General features: G+C 43.4%; 1 pseudogene; it reads left to right on the forward strand.

Annotated features, from left to right (window-relative positions):
* Positions 1–8446: 8446 nt before the first annotated feature.
* Positions 8447–17672, forward strand: LOC122121430 (annotated as a pseudogene).
* The last annotated feature ends 516 nt before the right edge of the window (positions 17673–18188 follow it).

Genomic DNA, 18188 nt, shown 5'->3' on the forward strand with positions numbered 1-18188 from the left:
AGGTCTTTCCATTTCCTGGTATCCTCTATGATTTCTTTATTTTTTAAGGCTTTTCTACTTTTCATGAAATAGATCCTTTACATCTTTGGATAGGTTAACTCCTAGATGCTTTATTTTTTTGAGGTTATTGTGAATGGGATTGTTTCCTTCATTTCCTTTTCTGCTTGTACATGGTTAGTATACAGGAAGGGGACTTATTGTTGTGGGTTAGTTTTGTGTCCTTATACTTTGCTGAAGTGGTTTATAAGCTCTAAGAGTTTGGGGATGGAGCTTTGGGATCAATAAAATATAAAATCATGTCATCTGCAAAAAGAGATAATGTAACTTCTTCCTCCCCTTTGTGGATCCCTTTAATGCCTTTCTCTTGCCAAATTGCTCTGGTTAAGGATTCCACATCTATACTGAAGAGGAGTGGAGAGAGTGGGCATCCTTGCCTTGTTACTGTTTTTAGGAATATTGGTTATAGTTTTCCCCATTAAGTATAATATTGGCTATTGGTCTGTCATATAAGGCTCTGGTTGTTTTAAGGAATGTTCCTTCCTTTTTTGGGCGGGTCCAGTCATGGGGCCTGAACTCTGGGCCTGGGCGCTGTCCCTCAGCTCTTCAGCTCAAGGCTAGGGCTCTACCACTTGAGCCACAGCACCACTTCTGGCATTTTTCTTTTTGCTTATGTGCTGCTGAGGAATCAAACCCAGGGCCTCATGCTTGCAAGGCAAGCACTCTACCACTGAGCCACCTTCCCAGCTCAGGAATGTTCCTGCTATTCCTATTTTTACCAGAGCTTTTAACATGAATGAGTGCTGTATTTTATCAAAAGCCTTTTCTGGGACAATGGAGATAATCATGTGGTTCTTGATCTTGGATCTGTTGATTTGATGGAATACATTCATTGATGTATGTATGTTAAACCATCCCTTCATGTGTGGGATGAAGCCTACTTGGTTCTAATGTATGATGTTGTGATATGTTCTGGATTCTGTTGGCTAGAATTTTATTGAAGAGCTTTGCATCTGTGGTCATCAAAGAGATTGGTCTGTAGTTCTCTTTTTAGTTGGGTCTTTGCCTGGTTTGGAGATGAGTGTGATATTGACTTCATAGAATGATTTTGGGATTGCTCCATCCGTTTCTATTTCTCTGAAGAGCTTTAGCAATATGGATGTTAGTTCCTCTTTAAAGGTGTTATAGAATTCCATAGTGAATCCATCTGGTCCTGGGCTTTTCCTTGTTGGAAGGCTTCTGATTACTTCCTCTGTCTCATTGTAGGTTATTGGCATATTTAATTGCCTTTTTTTTTTTTCTAGTTTCTGCTTGGGCAAGTTGTATTTATCCAGAAATTCATCCATTTCTGCTAGGTTTTCCTTCCTTAGTGAGTATAGAGTCTGCAAGTAGTTCTTTATTGTTTGGATGTCTTCGATGTTTGTTGTAATTTTTCCTGTGGCATCCCTGATCTTGTTGATTTGGGTCTTCTCTCTTCTATTTTTAGTTAATCTTGTCTTTGGTTTGTCCATTTTTATTGATTTTTGTTTAAAATAACCCAGCCTTTTATTACTTTTATTTGTAGTTTTCCTGGTCTCTATCTCATTAATTTCAGCTATTTTGGATATCTTGCTCTGTCTGGCAACTTGAGGTTCAACTTTTTCTTATTTCTCTAGCAGTTTTAATTGTGTCATGAAATTGTTTACTTGGTCTATCTCTGTTTTCTTGATGTGTGCACTGAACGCAATAAATTTGCCCCTCAGACTGCTTTTGCCATGTCCCATATGTTTCTTTGTAATTATGTCTTCATTTTCATTGCATTGTAGGAACTTTTTAATATCTTCTTTAATTTCTTCTGTGTCCCAGGTGTTGCTCAGATATGTGCTGTTTAATTTACATGTGTTTGAGTCTTTTCTACTTTATGTCTTGTTATTGAGAACTGGTTAGAACCCACTATGGTCAGGTAGAATGCAGGGAATTATATCAATCCTGTTTTTTTTCTTGTTGTTGTTGTTGTTTTTGCTTAAATTCCTTGTATGAACTGTGGTATGACCTATTTATGAAAAGTATTATGGGCTGCTGAGAATAATGTCTACTGGGTTGCTGTTGGGTGGAAAACTCAGTATATGTCAGTTAAGTCCACTTGAGATATGGCATCACATAATTCAGAAATGCCTTTGCCAATCCTTTGGGTGGTAGACTTGTCCTTTGGTGATAGTGGAGTATTAAAGTCCCCTAGTATTATTGTATTTGGATCTATCTTTTCCTGTAAATCTGAGAGTATTTGCTAAACATATTTGGGTGCACTGATGGTTGGGACATATAGATTAACAATGGTGATATCCTCTTCTTGGATTGTTTCCTGTATTAGTATGTAGTGACCTTCTTTGTCTTTTTGAAATGATTTTAATGTAAAGTGTATTTTATCAGATATCAGGATGGCAACTCCTAACTTCTTACTGGGCGTATTTGCATGGTAGATCTTCCTCCATTCTTTCACTTAGAGTTTGCTTTTATCTTTGGCTGTAATGTAGGTCTCTTGTTTCTTTTTTGTCGGCCATGGGCCTTGAACTCTGGACCTGGGCATTGTCCCTCATCTGTTTGGCTCAAGGCTACGGCTCTACCACTTGAGCCACAGCTTTACTTCCAGTTTTCTGGTGGTTAATTGGAGATAAGAGTCTCAAAGACTTTCCTGCCCAGGCTGGTTTTGTTTATGGTTATTATGGAGAGGTATATTGTGCTTCCTGTCATTTTCCTACTTTCCTACACTTTTCTTTTCTTTCTTCCTTCTTTTACTAAGTTCGTCTCCTAGAGATATGTATGTGGTATGGGTTTCTGATCTTATTTCTTAAGAATGTATTTCTCCTCAATATTCTTTGTAATGTTAATGTACTGTTTATGAATTCATTGAGATTTTCTTTGCTATTAAATTTTAGTTTCTCCATCGAATATGAATGATAGTTTTGCTGGATTTACCAGTAAGGGCTGGCACTTATTGCTTCTCAGGGCTCAGATAGTACTTTCCCAGTCTTTCCTTGCATTCAGTGTCTGTGTGGAGAGATCTGCAATGATTCTACTTTTTTCCCATTGGAAGAGAGCTCCTTCTTTGCTTTTGCTGGGTGCAAGACTGTTTCTTTAGTGCTAAAATCTAGCATTATTAGTATAATGTTTCTAGCTGTGCTCCTCCTGTGATCTTGCTTGTTAGGTGTTCTGTAAGCCTCTGTTATGTAGGTAAGATTTTCTCTTCTAAGTCTGGGGAAAATTTCAGTGATGATTTATTGAATAAGTGTTGCATTCCTTTGTTCTGGTATTCCTTCCCTTCATTCACCACATATATATGAAGGTTCAATTTCTTGGCACTGTCTGCTTGTTCTTGGACTTCCCTTTGACATATTTTCAGGGCTTTTTCCATATCTGTAACTTTTTTTCCATTGCCTGCATTTTGTCTTCAGTATCTGATATTCTACTTTCCAATTCATTCACTCTATTTACTGCAGCTTCCATTGTGGTTTGCATGGAGAAAATTGAATTTTGCATGGAGGAAATTGAGCCATTTACAATTTCTATGTCGTTTCTTAGAGAATTAATCTCATCTTTTAGCGAGGTGTGCACTGCATCTATTTTTGAGTGTATTTCTTGTTTGGAGGCCTGGATCTCTTTTGATAACTTATTCCTTTGTTCTTTAAATTTCTGATCTATTTCTCACTTTAATTCTTGTGTCATTGTCTCTCTCATCTTTTGGGTGTAGCGTTTGTCTTCCATTTCTTTTGTACTTCCACTGGTGTTCTCCCAAGTGTGGTTGCTGGCCTAGGGTCTGATTTGCTATCTTGGCCATTGATGAATCTTGTACTCTGTGATTTTTGCATGTGGTTTCAGGGATTATTGGAGACCAATTCCAGAACTCTGACTGTCTTGGTCACTAGGTGGCTACCTTTGCTTGTTTCTGGATTTAATCCTGGATCAATTGATGTAGCTTGCTCTTGGCACTGGGCTGGTTGAGAATACTTTTTCTGGTCCCAGTTCTACTTCAGGAGGGGCTGCTTTCCAGTTGCTGGTCTGACCCACACAAGGCCTACTCTTGTTAGATTGTGCTGGGCAGACACATTCCGCCCTCTGCTGTGGTGTGCACTCAGATCCTGACCAGTCAGTGACAAGCGGTTAAGATAGCTCAGGTTTCTGCCTGGGATGCAGGTAGGGTTCCTTCACGTGCCTCCTGGATATCCTAGGCAGTTCCTGCCTTTAGTCAAGGACCAGCATCCTAGACTGCTCCTCTTTCCTCCCAGGGGTGCTCTTGGTCAAGCCTGGCCAGCTGGGTGTGCCCACTGGTTTCTGGTGCACTTGCATATTTCCCAGATTCTATAGGACCTGTAGCCCAGGTATTAGAATGGGGGTGTCCCAGTCAAGTTCTGGGAAGTTCCCACCAGTGCTGGTCTCCTACGGCAGGGGGGGTAAGGTACAGGGGGAGGTAGGGGGCGGTTTCCCGCTGCGGGGGTACTTACTTATCCTTGTACTGGTTGGTAGCTGTCCAGGGGTCCTGTGTCAGATCCCTGTTTTTGTCGACTGTAGGTCACCACTGTGTTGCCTGTTCGTTGAGATGACTGTGGGCTGTGCTGGGTGGTGGTGTGGGTGGAGCTGTGTTTCACAGTGTTTGCCACTGTTTATGGGGTCCGCATCGTTGCTGCAGTTGTTTTTTGCGCTGTCATTCTTCGGGTTGGACCGCTGGGTTTCTGGGGTCCCCTGCCACCACCGCCACTGCAGGCCAGGCTGCTTCCACAGGACCTCACGGGGTCACAGCGGGTCAGGGGTCACTCCACCCTATCCCCCCCCCCCCCCCACCGCCGCTGCCACCACCACCGCAGGCCGGGACGCTTCTATGGGACAGAGCAGGGAGGTGCAGCTCCACGATTCTGGGCTCCCTTGCTGCAGCTGTCCGCGGCCAGAGCAGAGAGGCGCTGTCCCGCGAGTCTGGGGTTCCTCCCCGCCCCCTGCCCGGACTGGACCGCTTCTGTGAGCCCGAGCGCAGGGAAGCCGCACTGCGAGTCTGGGGTCCCCGCCGCTGCCGCCGTCGCGGCGGATGCTGCCCTTGGCTGGGCTGGAGCAGAGGGTCAGGGGGTCACAAGTCCACTGCCTCCACTGCAGCCTCCTCTGCTGCCCCAGCCTGGGCCCCTTCTGCGGGCCTGAGCAGACAGGGGCTGGGACACAAGCCTGAGGGCCGCCGCTGCCGCCGCTGCCGCCGCTGCCTGGGCCCCTTCCGCGGGCCGGAGCACACAGGCGCTGCTACTCAAGCCTGAGGGCCGCCGCTGCCGCCGCTGCCGCCGCTGCCTGGGCCCCTTCCGCGGGCCGGAGCACACAGGCGCTGCTACTCAAGCCTGAGGGCCGCCGCTGCCGCCGCTGCCGCCGCTGCCTGGGCCCCTTCCGCGGGCCGGAGCAGACAGGCGCTGCACTGGAAACTGGGATCCTTGCCTGTCGCCGCTGCAGCCGCCACCCGGCTGGGCTGGGCCGCTTCCACGGGCGGGAGCAGAGACTCCGCGGCGGCTGAGGGCCTTCATGCGGGTTCTGAGTTCCTGTATTCTCCCAGTCAGCACCGGCTCTTGGGAATCTTCTGGAAGCCTCAGACCCTTGTGGCTCTGTGGTCCCCGGTGGGTCCCCAGCCAGGCCGCCTGGTGGCTCGGCAGGGCCGCAGCCACAGGTGGGGACGGGTCTTCCCGCTTTACCGGCGCTGTGTGGCTTCCCACGCGTTTCCTGTTCTTCTGCTCATTCCCGTCTCTCTCTGAGTGCTCGCCTCTTTGCTGGTGTCGGCTCTTGTGGAAACAGCTTGGAGGCCCAGCTCTCCATTCGGTGGAGAGCCGGTGGTGTTTCCGGGCTTGGCCCCGCCCTCTCAGTGGTGATTGGATTTGCCTTTCTTTGATGGCCAGAGATGCTGAGCATTTCTTCACCTGTCTCTGGGCCATTCGTTTTTCCTCTTATGAACACAGATCAGTCCTAATGCAAGTTTTCCACTACTGACCAAAGAAACTACTGTCCTCCCCACTCTGCCCCTAGTTTTGAAAGAGCATGAACAACGCCTAGCTGTATTTCTGTGTATGATGGTGTTTTATTTGATCCTCCAGAGTGAAGATGCTTAAAATGCTCTCTTTTGTATATGTATACTTCCTACCAGAGTACTGTACACTTTGATGAAGACAAAGAAATGTACTCTTACCTGTAGGGCTCAAGTTGTTTATGATATGTATAACCAACATATTATAATTGTTTTGATCTGTAGCAGACTTTCTTCTGTGTGTTACAGTGTCACATCCTCCATGAAACAAGATTTTTGAGTATGATGATAAAAAAAATATTTATTTTACTTGGAGCAGTAGAATTGATTTCTGACACATCTGCCAAACAAGGTTTTGCGAGCTCACAAGCATGAGATACCAGTGTCTTCTGAAATAGAAAAGGTAAGATACCTATGTTAGTAAGATGTTCTACAGTTTACTTTGAAGTTCCACTTTTAAACGTTTTCTAAATATAAATATACAACCCCAGTTTTTGGTGTGTGTGTGTGTGTGTGTGTGTGTGTGTGTGTGTGTGTGTGTGTGTGTGTGTGTGTGTGTGAATTCTGGAGCTTGAATTCAGGGCCTGTGCACTGTCCCTGAGCTTTTTGCTCAAGGCAAGCAGTACACCTGTGGAGATACAGTTTCACTTCAGGCTCTTCTGGTGATTAATTGGTGATAAAAGACGTAGACACTTTTCTGCCTTTGCTGGATTTGAACCAAGCTCCTCAGATCTCAGCTTACTGAGTTGGTATGTGTACTGGTATGAACCACTAGCACCAGAAAAGAACCCATGTTTTATACTTCAGAATCCCCTTAGGACATAAGATTTGCACATTAAAACCCAAGGACTTAACCAAACCAGTCCTCACAATCATATTATAGTCTATCACCTACGTGATTTCTTGTATTAATTTTGTCTCAATGTTGACCAAGAAGGAAGCAGACAGCACACAGGAATTTGAACAGAGAAACTGAATATAAAGAATATTTTACTTACCAGAGAAGATTGAAGAGGTAGGTTCCTGGATTTGAAACATAACAAAACAAACAAGAAAAAGACACTTTTAAGGAAGCACAGATGTAAGGAATAGCCACCATTTACAGAGAACCTGGCTTCAATGTGTATGGTCCTGCAGAGCATGAGCACAGAGGTGCTGGGTTTGGAAAATACGCTGAGGAATGACGGGGAAGTCTTCCTTGAGTACCTTTTGGCTGCATGTGAAAATACATAAGAGACTAGGCTCAGACAGGATCAGAGAGCACCTGTGAGTGACATGAGCAGATAGCTACTTCTTTGACTATCAGCATCTACTTCATTAGCTTCTCCTTCCCCAGAGTATGTCTATGGCCTCTGGAAGTTTCTTGAGAAACATATAGAGACAAATTGAGGAACATAGGTAAACAAAGAAACGGGCTTGTTTGTTTGCAAATTGATCTGCAACAACATTTGTGTACCACCAGAGGGTAGATGGATGCCACCAAATAGACTAATCAGGGCTGACCAGAAAAGAGAAGGACATCAGTGGGATCGTGGGACCATAATCTGGTACCTTTGTTTCCAAGAATCGGAGTTGTGTCTTAGTAGATCTCTGTTCATCTTTGTTTCTGGTGGCTGTGTACAAGTAGGTATTTTAACAATTTGATGGACACTTGCCAAACCATTTTATTCACAATGACCCGATGACAAGAAAATTGACTGTGATCTGAGGCCAACGCTCACTACCCCATCATCTTGGCCTAGTTGATTCCCTTTTGCCAATGGAGGAAAGGATTTGCCTGAATATTCTACATATTCTTCCCTTTCTTTCTTTGTATAGAGTTTTAGTGGTAATATATCCATTCCTAACATTTTCCCTTTTGAAAACAATGTGTCTGACATGTTACATTTGAATTATTTACTTAAACTATTCTTACTTCAAGCCCATCACATTAGTTCATTTACTGAGTGATTATGTAATACCCTATAGCAAACTAAAACTTTGAAGACCACTATTCACTCTAGTACGGATTTTCTATCCATTGCCCAGTTATGAAGTTATTACAGGAATCTGCTGATTATCTCCAAGCTGTGCTCAGGTGCTTGGGTTCATTTACAAGAGTATCTCTAAAGTAGTTCTGGTAAAGCAGATCATCATAACAGCAGAAGGATATGATAGAGGGAAGGTGATCACAGGGGAAGGGGGAGAAAAGGGCCAGGGATAGCACAACAATTTATAATAGGCAGGCATTCACCTCCTTTCTCCATATAAGACCCAACTATTACCACAAAGATGGAAATGTGGTGTCTGTTGCTGGGGATTGAACCAAGAGCCTCATGCATGCATGCATGCATTCTCCACTTGAGCCATACTACCAGCTACTGACTTTATTAGTAGACAGTTTGAGATTCAGTAAGGCCACTGGATCAGTAGATAATTTCCACAGTCCCCATGAGGGAAGCATTCATACCTGGGACAGGCACAAGCAGTGAAGCAATGTCTGCTCAAGAGGCAGAAAGGTAGGAGGCAACATGCAAAGAAGTTTCTATGGTGATTCTATACATAGGAAGACAAAAGCAAGCCTGAGTCACCTGAGTGACTTCAGTCCAAACCAGAGCAATCACGTTGCGCTGGGCTATCTAGTCCCTGTTCAATGACTGGTCATAGCAGTGGATAGTGCCTTATCATTGAGGAGCCCGGAATGTTGGTAGTTGAGAGTGTGGGGTCTACACTCTTGGATTATGTATGAAAAGTGTACTCATAAGTAAGTTGTTTGCTGTCTCTCAAGTCTAAGAATTGCTGTCCCTTTTGGATCAGCAAGGCCATACATGCCTAAACATGAGTATAAAAAAAGAAATCACAAATATAAAGACTAATTGTGAGGTTAGTTTTTAGTTTAGCATACCCGGGAATTGAGGAGGAAGAGCAAGACTGGGGTAAGGGTGATTGTTCTTCCTCTTTTACCATGGCACAGACACAACCGTGCTAATCTCTGATTTTCCAAATGAGAGGAGAGATACAGGGCTCCTTACAGGACTCCCTCAATGTTTCCCCATCTCTGAGTAGCCTGGCCATGGCTTCTCACCATCTCACAGAAGCCTTTTTACCACTATCTGCCCCTCTCCTGACCACATTGCAGAATGTTAGGGTGGTGTGATAATACACAGCCTTGACCTGGAACCAGGTGCCTGGGCTTCACAGATGTTGGGCCACAACGTGTACAGGGAAGAATCTGATGCAATCTGTTTTCTCATTTTTCAATGTGGAAAAACCTTGTGGATTCACATAAAATATTGGACGTTTATTGATGTTCCACCTGCAATCGTCCACACTATGAATTTCAGATTATGCACCCCTTTGGCCACCTAATATCACATGGGTAATGTTGTTTTTTTAATTATTGTATTATGCCAAAGTACTGTGAAGTGAAGCCTTAGGCCAGCATTTTGCAAAAAGTCCCATAGACTATAATTTCAGGCTAATACATATTGATCAATCAAAAGATGCCACACCTTTTGCTCTAGGCTCATTGTGGAAAAACAAAGCAGTGTGATGGCCATAAAAATGAGCCTTGACTGTCCTTGTGTCCACTCACCCAACAGGAAGTTAACAGAAGAAATTCATAAAGTAGGTTCTAAAAAGAAAGAATCTGTGGTTTTTGGAGTTAGACAATGAGTTGGTATAGTGACTAGTGGTCCTACCTATGCAGGACAGCATGGGTTAAACAGTCCATAGCAAACTGTGTAAAACACATCCTGTTACTCATATATCACTTAGGCCAGTGAGGCTGTAAGAGTTGGTGGCTGTTGATCTGTTTTGGAAGATTGGAACCAGCAGTTATTCACCAGAGAAATGAGGTTAAAATCTCCTGGACAAAGGTTTGCTGCTAGTGAAATTCCTTCATAAAACTGGGGCAGATAAAAAATGTTATTTGTAATCTAATAGCATGTGTCCTTGAACTTTGAAACTTAGCTAAGACATAGAGCAACAAGAGAAATGCATGATGTTAATACTTGAATTTATTTAATGTGACAGTACTTGGGTTAGAACTCAAGGCCTCGTGCCCTCACTCAGCTTCCTTGCTCATGTTTGGTGATCTATCGCATGAGCCACACCTTTACTTCACCATTTTGTTGTTTCGTTGGAGGAAAAGGAAGTCTCCCAGATTTTCCTGCCTATGCAGGCTTCCAGTCATGATTTTCTGAATCTCATTCTCTTAAGTAGTTAAGATTAGAAGCATAAGGCTTCTAATGTTACTCATTTTATGTGGCTGATAGCTATTTGTCTAAAGCATAGGAAGTAGTTAGGCATGAGAGATCAATGCCATCCTAAAAAACAATAATAAGGATGTAGAGAAGACAAAGGAAGCAGTGTATACTTTGGTGGCAGAATATTATGTGAGAGTATGTCCAAATGGTTCTTGTGGAATATCAAATTGTTTATCTATCTATACATATCTACTGAGATAAATATCGATACATACATATATGTTGATATAAATATATAAGTTGATACACACCTATGGACAGGGTAGAGTCTGTGTTGTCTTAGTCTGCCTTTCTGCCCCAGGATGTTAAGTGTTATTAGGGAGATCAGAAGGCCTTCAGAACCTTCTAGGTCTTTGGGGTCTTCCAGTGAGATAAGAGGCCATATAGCAAGTCAAAAGCCACCTAAAATGGAAACCAGACTCATGTTACAATTATCATTGTGATCATGAATCTGTGTCATGCATAACCAGCCAAACTCACCAACTCAGCCCCAGCCTCTGTAGTATAGCTGATCAGAAAGCAGATGCACCATCACTATGAGAAATTTATAGCTACCAGAGTCCATTGCCTGTAACTTAGCATTGCCATAGCATCAGGGTAACCCCAGAGTGCCTTCATCCCACTTAGAACATGCCATTGTCCCTGACAAGAAAGGGCAGATGCTGAGAAATCATGAAAAAGGCAAATCATCTTTGCAAAGTTCATTCTGTGCAGATTTCATGCACTCTAAAAACCCTGGTGTTCTGAAGAGAGCACCGCCAGGAAAGGTGAAGTGGAATCACCTCATTCAAGGTTGAGACAGCAGGTTGAGGCAGCAGTACAACAGCCTTTACCTGAGGATTAGAGTTTCCAAGTCTGGGGAGGCAGGGCTCACCTTGCAGCAAGTCCATAGTCAACCTTGGTCTTTGCAGTGATATGTGTGGAAAAAGAGGACCCTAAGAGTTGTGTCTTAGGACTTCAGTGGTGTGACTTTTCCCCTATGTGTATACAGGGTTTGAGTGAAGCAATAAAGGAAGTCTCTATCTGACCTCAGTAATGACGTGCAGGTTGGTAGAAATAATGTAAAAATCAGCTTTGATCCAAGGCAAGTAGCAACAAGAATTCCATCTGATGAGAATGATTAGCTTTCCTGGATTTCCTGCTTCTCAGTTCTTACAATTACTTGACAAGCATCAATATCCATAAACCTTAGGAGAAACTGATGAACTCATTCCCACATAGGAGTTGTGTGCACACAGATTGACACTGGTTCCAAAATGGCTCATATAGCTCATTTAAAGAAACTGAGTCTTGAAGGGATAACTGAAATTTGTCTCCAACTCTCTTCCAGGGGTGTATACTTGAGAAGCTAAGAATTTGCTCGATGCCCAGATTTTATCAATTTGCACTACACCTACTGCCAATAAGGAAGGACCCTAGAGTGGTGGTGACCAACCTGCGATTTGGGACAATCCGCGTGAGGCTGTTCCAGCCGAAGGCAGTGTCCTCCTGCCCTCGTCGAGGCGTCATCTTCTACCACGGAGGGGCTGCAGTGATAGGCAGCCTGGGTAAAGAGCTTTCCTGTGGTGTGTGGTCCTGGAGGAAGGGCCTCATTACCCATCAGCCTCAGCTAGCTATCCAGTGACCCCTGGGTGGGGCCAATTCTAGCAGTCAATGGAGCTTAGTGGAGTTCAACCAAGTAGAGGTGAGGAACACATCATCAGTGGAATTGTACTTTCCTGGCAATGTTCTTCACAATATGGTCCCTCAGTGCAGGTGCAGGTCAGGATATCCCCAAAGGGGCTTCTAGATACATGGCTATGACTCCTCCCTTCCTTTCCATTACTGCCTTTATCATATCTTCTCTGCCTGTAGAACCTGTGACAAACCCCTGCATTAATCACAGTGGGCCACCCAGAGACACTAAATCCTCACCAAAATCAATAGAAAAAATAGTTAATCTTCCTCCTTCTAATGCAAACTCCTTAGTCCAAACTTCTAGTCCAAAGTCAATTTCAGATGCCTGTGCCTTCTAGGGTCTCAATTCACCCTATTGGAAAATAAGCATTGCAGAAGTTAAGCCTCATGGCCCATGTGAGATATGATATGTGGTAAATTGTAGATAGATATGTGACGTTGCCTACACAGAGATTCACAATGTTATTTCAGAGGAGACAATAATAGAACACATGCAGTCTGTTTTCCAGAGCCCTACAACAGCAGCTGCTCTCAGTGGGCCTGTGGTGGCAAGTATTTGTCCCCATCATGGCCTGAACTCTCTTGTTCCTGTCTTGCAGATGTGTACCACAACACGTGCAGTTCATGGTCCTGAAGACAGACTCAGTGGTGCTCTCAGTGGGGTAAGTGGAGTAAGAGGGGTAGGGTAGCAGCCAGAGCAGTCCAGGAGGAGGATGTGCAAGATCCAGGAGTCCTGACCACAGGTTCCCTTTCATACATTCACTCCCAGCCAGCGGTAAACTGCCATAGGATATCAGAAGGGTGGAAAATCCTCACCAACACTGGGCATGCAAGGATCAGCTGTGGTGGAGTAAACACAAGATTTCATCTTTCCATTTTACACAGTCTCCATCACTTTAACAAACACAGAAGGAATGTATCTTATGGAGAAATAGGATTTTAATTTTGCTCACTATTTGAGGAGTTTAGTCCATGCAGGCTAGCAAGCTTGTTTCATTTCTAGGTCCTTCTGTTAAGGTATGTCATGATTGTGGCAAGAGGACATGACAGAGCCTAGCTGCTCTCACAATTGTAGTCAGGAAGTAGAAAGAGCCAGGAATGTATCAGAAATAAGACACAATACAAACACACTTACCTACTTCCTATAGGTCCTATGGAAGGAAGGTGCTCAAGTGTGAGTATAAACTTTCACACTTGATCACCTAAACGGATGGGGTCTGGACCATGTTTGTTTGTTTTTTTCTTTTTGTCAGTTGCAGGGCTTGAACTCTTGGCTTGGGCAATGTCCCTGTGCTCTTTTGCTCAAGGTGAGCACTCTAATTCTTGAGCCACAGGGCTACTTACTGTTTTCTGGTGGTTTATTTGGGATAAGGGTCTCACAGACTTTCCTGCCCAGGCTGACTTTGAGCTGCAATTGTCAGATCGTAGCCTCCTGAGTAGCTAGGATTTCAGGCAAGAGTCACTGGCGCCCAGCTCTGGACAATTCCTGAGATACTCTCAAGGGATGTTTCCTATTCCTTAAGCAAAATGTTGTTTCCTTTTACTTAACTCTTCTCTTTACTCAACCATACTCTTTGACAGCCATACACAATATGTATAACAGTTTTAATAATAGTTTTCTGGAAAAGAGTATCTATTTTTCCAATGTTCCTGCTTAGTCTTTTTGTTTATAATTATCTCTATCTCCCACAAATTCTGAAGGCATGGACAAAATGGAGCGTTTTTGCTATAATGTTACATGAATGGCATTTAATCCGATTCCCAACAGAATGGTGTCTCCACCCCAGACCTCATGAGCACAATCTGTTATGTCAACATTGCTGTCAGCATTCCAGGCTTCAGAACTTCTCCCAGAATCACCGACTTCCCTCCAGTTCCATACATGGGGGCCTTGCACCTTACATAGTGAAGTTTTCAATATTCCTTTCACAGACCAGTTCCTAGGGCTTAAGTGTGGTCATGGCAACCGTCCTACTTCTCAGCACATTAGTTCAGAGAAGTGTCCTCACACTGACCACTTTGTAAAGATTTATTTTAGTTCATGGTCCCCAAAATATCAACTCATAGCCAGTTTGCTCCACTGATTTGGATTGATCATAAGGTCAAAAACCAAAGCAAGGGGCTGGGAAGGTGGCTCAGTGGTAGAGTGCTTGCCTTGTATGCATGAGGCCCTGGATTTGAGTCCTCGGCCACACATAAGCAAAAAGAAAAATGCTGGAAGTGGCACTGTGGCTCAAGGGGTAGAGCGCTAGCCTTGAGCTGAAGAGCTGAGTGACAGCACCCGGGCCAAGTTCAGACCCTGCAACCGGACCCCTCCACCCCAAAATAAAAAACCAAAGCAAAATTCTCATCAAGTAGTTTCAAAAGAAGATAGTGAGAGTCAGTGTCCAGAGACAAGGTATACTTGAACAGCACCATCAGTAATCTACTTCTTGTAACTAGGTCTTATAAACACTGCCTATAATGCTGAGAGATTGTGAGTCAAGGAGTGTTCCATCCATTGTTGAAATAAGAGCCTCACCTTCTTGGTAACACACTGGCATCTCAGTTGGGTGCCATTCTAGGTTCACCTAATTTCCAGCAAAGTATTGAATAAGACATACATGACCTGTCATGCCAGCTATGCAGGTGACTGAGATCTGAAGGTTACAGTTCAAAGCTAGCACAGGTAGAAATGTCTTTGAGACTTCAATTACCTGGCAGAAATGCCAGATGTGTACCTGTGGCTTTAGTGCTACATTGGTAACCTTGAGAAAAAGAAGCTTAAGGACATCCCTGAATTGAGGTACCAAAACAAAACATTACACACATGAGTACTGAGAGAAGCAGAAGTTCATTTGAGGGAAAGTGGGCTTTAGTGAGTAGGCTACACTCCCCAGGAAGCCAGTGAACCTGAGCAAGACTCTCTCTTGCGAGACTCTCTCTTGCAAGGCCAGAGAAAGGTTGGGTGGGATATTAGGCTGTTTAGACCGAGGCAAAGGGTGGGGAATTTCTCCCACAGGACAGATGCTTTGTCATGGGACAGATTTGAGTGGCTGGTGGTGGTAGTATAATAGTTATATAACTGTGTGTCTGTCCTAACAATGGATTCTGGTACAATAATATTAATGGTATGTAGCACATAAACATAGGAGTTAATTTTAGGGGGGTTCTTCCCAGATTTCTCTTAAGAATACCCTGGCAGTGCACTGTGCATATGATGTGACAAGAAGTGGAATTTTATTTAGTTAACCAATCAAAACTGTTTGCCAAATGTACTTTCTGATTGTTTTAAAGGTATAAAGTCAGGAGCAAATTAATGGGCTGCTCTTACAAGTGACTACAAAACAACAGATCCTGGTTTCTCTGTCTGATTCAATCAGGTCATGTCTCAAGGATTGGCTCTAGGATTTAGGAAACAAGACATGGATAAATGAGCCTTTCCAACATACCTCCTATCCCAATTGTAGAATGACTGAGCTATTAGGGAACACACGAGAGATCTTTTGCGAATGAACCCTAAGAGCAGTTAAGATGTTAAGTAATCTTAGTAAAATTAAGGGAAAATTTTCACAAGTATACAAGAAGTCTGCTAATATCCTTGAGAATTAAAAAAAAAAAGAACACCAAATCAATATTTAAAAATTCACCTAGACACAAAGCAAAAATGTAAAAAGAAAAGGAGAAAAGAAGGTGATCTGAGGGTAGCATGTCTTTCAGGGGAGATATGGATGAAGATGGTAGGGAAGCAGCACTGTCTGCAGGCCAAGGTCAATGTCCTGTTCACTGTATATCATACTTGATGGTTCTACAGGTTGACAATTTTTCATTTAAACACCTACTTATTTACCTACCTATGTACCTTCCTATGTACTTGCCAACCTGCGTATGTACATATTTCCCTACCTAACCACTTCCAGACATGCAGAGATGAATGTGGAGAGTAACTAAGAATAAATCACTGTTCTTGGAGAAATCAACAAATCATTGGAATAAAAAAAGAACAGGCATTGGTCAATATGAATCTGTATCTAAGTCTAAAAGGTCATGACGAGTCAGTGTGATACAGTTTAGAGAAGGGAGTGAGTGAAGTTTTTAAGAAGACTATAACGTTATGCCTCGTTGATGGACTCATTCTATTTGGATTTCCTCTGCATGAGGCGCCAAGGCGCTTTAGGACTCCAGTAAGTTACTAAGCATCTCTAGACTATTTTGAAATCACTAAGGAGAGCAAAATCTTTACAGTGTCAAGACCTGATCTCAACTGGCTACTATAGTATCTGAACTTTTAACAAAATAGTCCATGATCCAAAAAGCCTTGGAGAAAATGAAATTGCCTAACAGAGACCACAGCAAGGTATCCTCGAGCACCTGCACTGATGGCTGCGAGGAATTTCACCGTGTGTTGTTATAGCAGATACTTGCAGAGATCTGGCCCATGGATCAGAGCAGATTGATGGGCAGCTTTGGAATTATACAGGGAGAAAAGGAGCTTCAGACTTACCAGAGGGTGCCATAGGAACAGTCGAAGAGAAGAGGGCTGAGAGAAGTTTCAATTCAGAAATAAGTTCTTCCTTCTTATATTACCCTTCTTCTTTCCCATTTATTTTTCTGTGAAAAAAAACAACAATTTCACTATGACACCAAGTATACTTCCCCATGGCTGCTGAAAGGCTGTGAGATCACCAGTAGCTGAAGTTCCTCCCTGTCCCCATCATTGTGTATTTTCTGTTACCAAAGCAAACAGATTGGAAGTTTCTGAAACCTGTGTTTGTTTGCCTGTGGAAGCAGATAGGGGTTTGGATTGGGAACTTCAGCCACGCTGACTCTAAGCAGCTTCTTCATATGCACACACAGAATAGATGGGAATCCACATGTTTTTTGGCTACACACAAGTCTGAGGATTTTATCAGAAGTGGTCTCCTCAGTGTGGTAGAGGACGTTGTTCAAATGGTCTTCTAACCCTCTACTCACTAGGGTCGTGGGTTTCCTTTTTCCTCCACAGGTACCGCAAGCTTCCTGACTACCATCACCCGCTCTGTTTCAGGGAATGTCTGAATGCCACCATCACTTCCTGAAGACACTAGATATCTATGGGGTGAACCCCTCCTGGGTTGTGGTCTCTGGAGACAGCATTGGAGCTACCATTGTGGCATTCGTCAGCCAGGCCTTGGTGGGCAGAACAGATATTCCAAAGCTCTGGGGACAGATCTTGTTTTACCCTGTTCTGGAGAGCATCAATTTTCAATTACCATCATATCAACAGAACAAAAATGTCCCATTTCCCACCAGAGACCTCATTATGTTTCTGCTGATATTTGACAATTGACCCCTCCTGGAAAGATGACTTGTTAAAAGGTGCGTGTGTTCCTACCCATATCTGGGAGAAGTATAAGAAATGGTTGAGCGCTGACAATCTCCCTGAAAGGTTCAGATACAAGTACCAAGCAGAATTTCCCACACCTTTTAATGAGGCTGCCTATCTGTAAACCAGTCATGTATTTGAGGTAGAAAATGCCCCCCTCATAGCTGATGACCAGATTATCACTCAGCTTCCAGGGACTCTCATAGTGACCTGTGAGTAGGATGTCCTCCGAGATGATGCCTTGCTATACAAGAAGCGCCTGGAAGACCAGGGGGTCCCTGTGACCTGGTACCATGCAGAAGATAGTTTTCATGGATGCTTGCCATTATTTCCTAAAATTCTTCTCCATTTCCCCTGTTGTGAGAAAGTATTATCTGCCATAGTCTAATACTTAATGGAAATATGATAAAATTGTTGTGTCTCTGTTGTAATGAATTTTCCTAATACCTACAAGCCTCTGGGTTTGATTTGTAGAACTGAAAACAGGAAAGAGAGAAAAGTAAACAAAAACTATTAAAAAAAACACAGCCCAAATAAACAGAAAGAAGAACTAAATGGCATATACAAGAGACCCTGATGAAGATGAGCTCAGATGATCTCTCCACCAATTCTACAACACTGAGGAAAATGATACTATCAAAGGCAGACAACATGGCTTTGGGTTTGGTCTCTTCTTTGCAGCATAGAGGCCTGTGCAGAATAAATTGTACTTATGTGTCATGCTGTCACTGGGTGAATCATCCTCTTGATGGTCCAAAAGAGCCCAACTTGCAATGCCTCCAGCTGAGCTGTTAAACCAGTCATCCTTGGGAGGGACTTCAAAAAGAGGTCTTCATAAGAAAGAGAGAGAGAGAAGGAGCAAAGTGAGGAGAAATGGCAGCCAAAGGTGAGTTCTGATGAGCTT

Source organism: Dipodomys spectabilis, unplaced genomic scaffold (assembly GCF_019054845.1).
Source record: "Dipodomys spectabilis isolate Male_0828 unplaced genomic scaffold, ASM1905484v1 ptg000188l, whole genome shotgun sequence".
NCBI lineage: Eukaryota > Metazoa > Chordata > Mammalia > Rodentia > Heteromyidae > Dipodomys > Dipodomys spectabilis.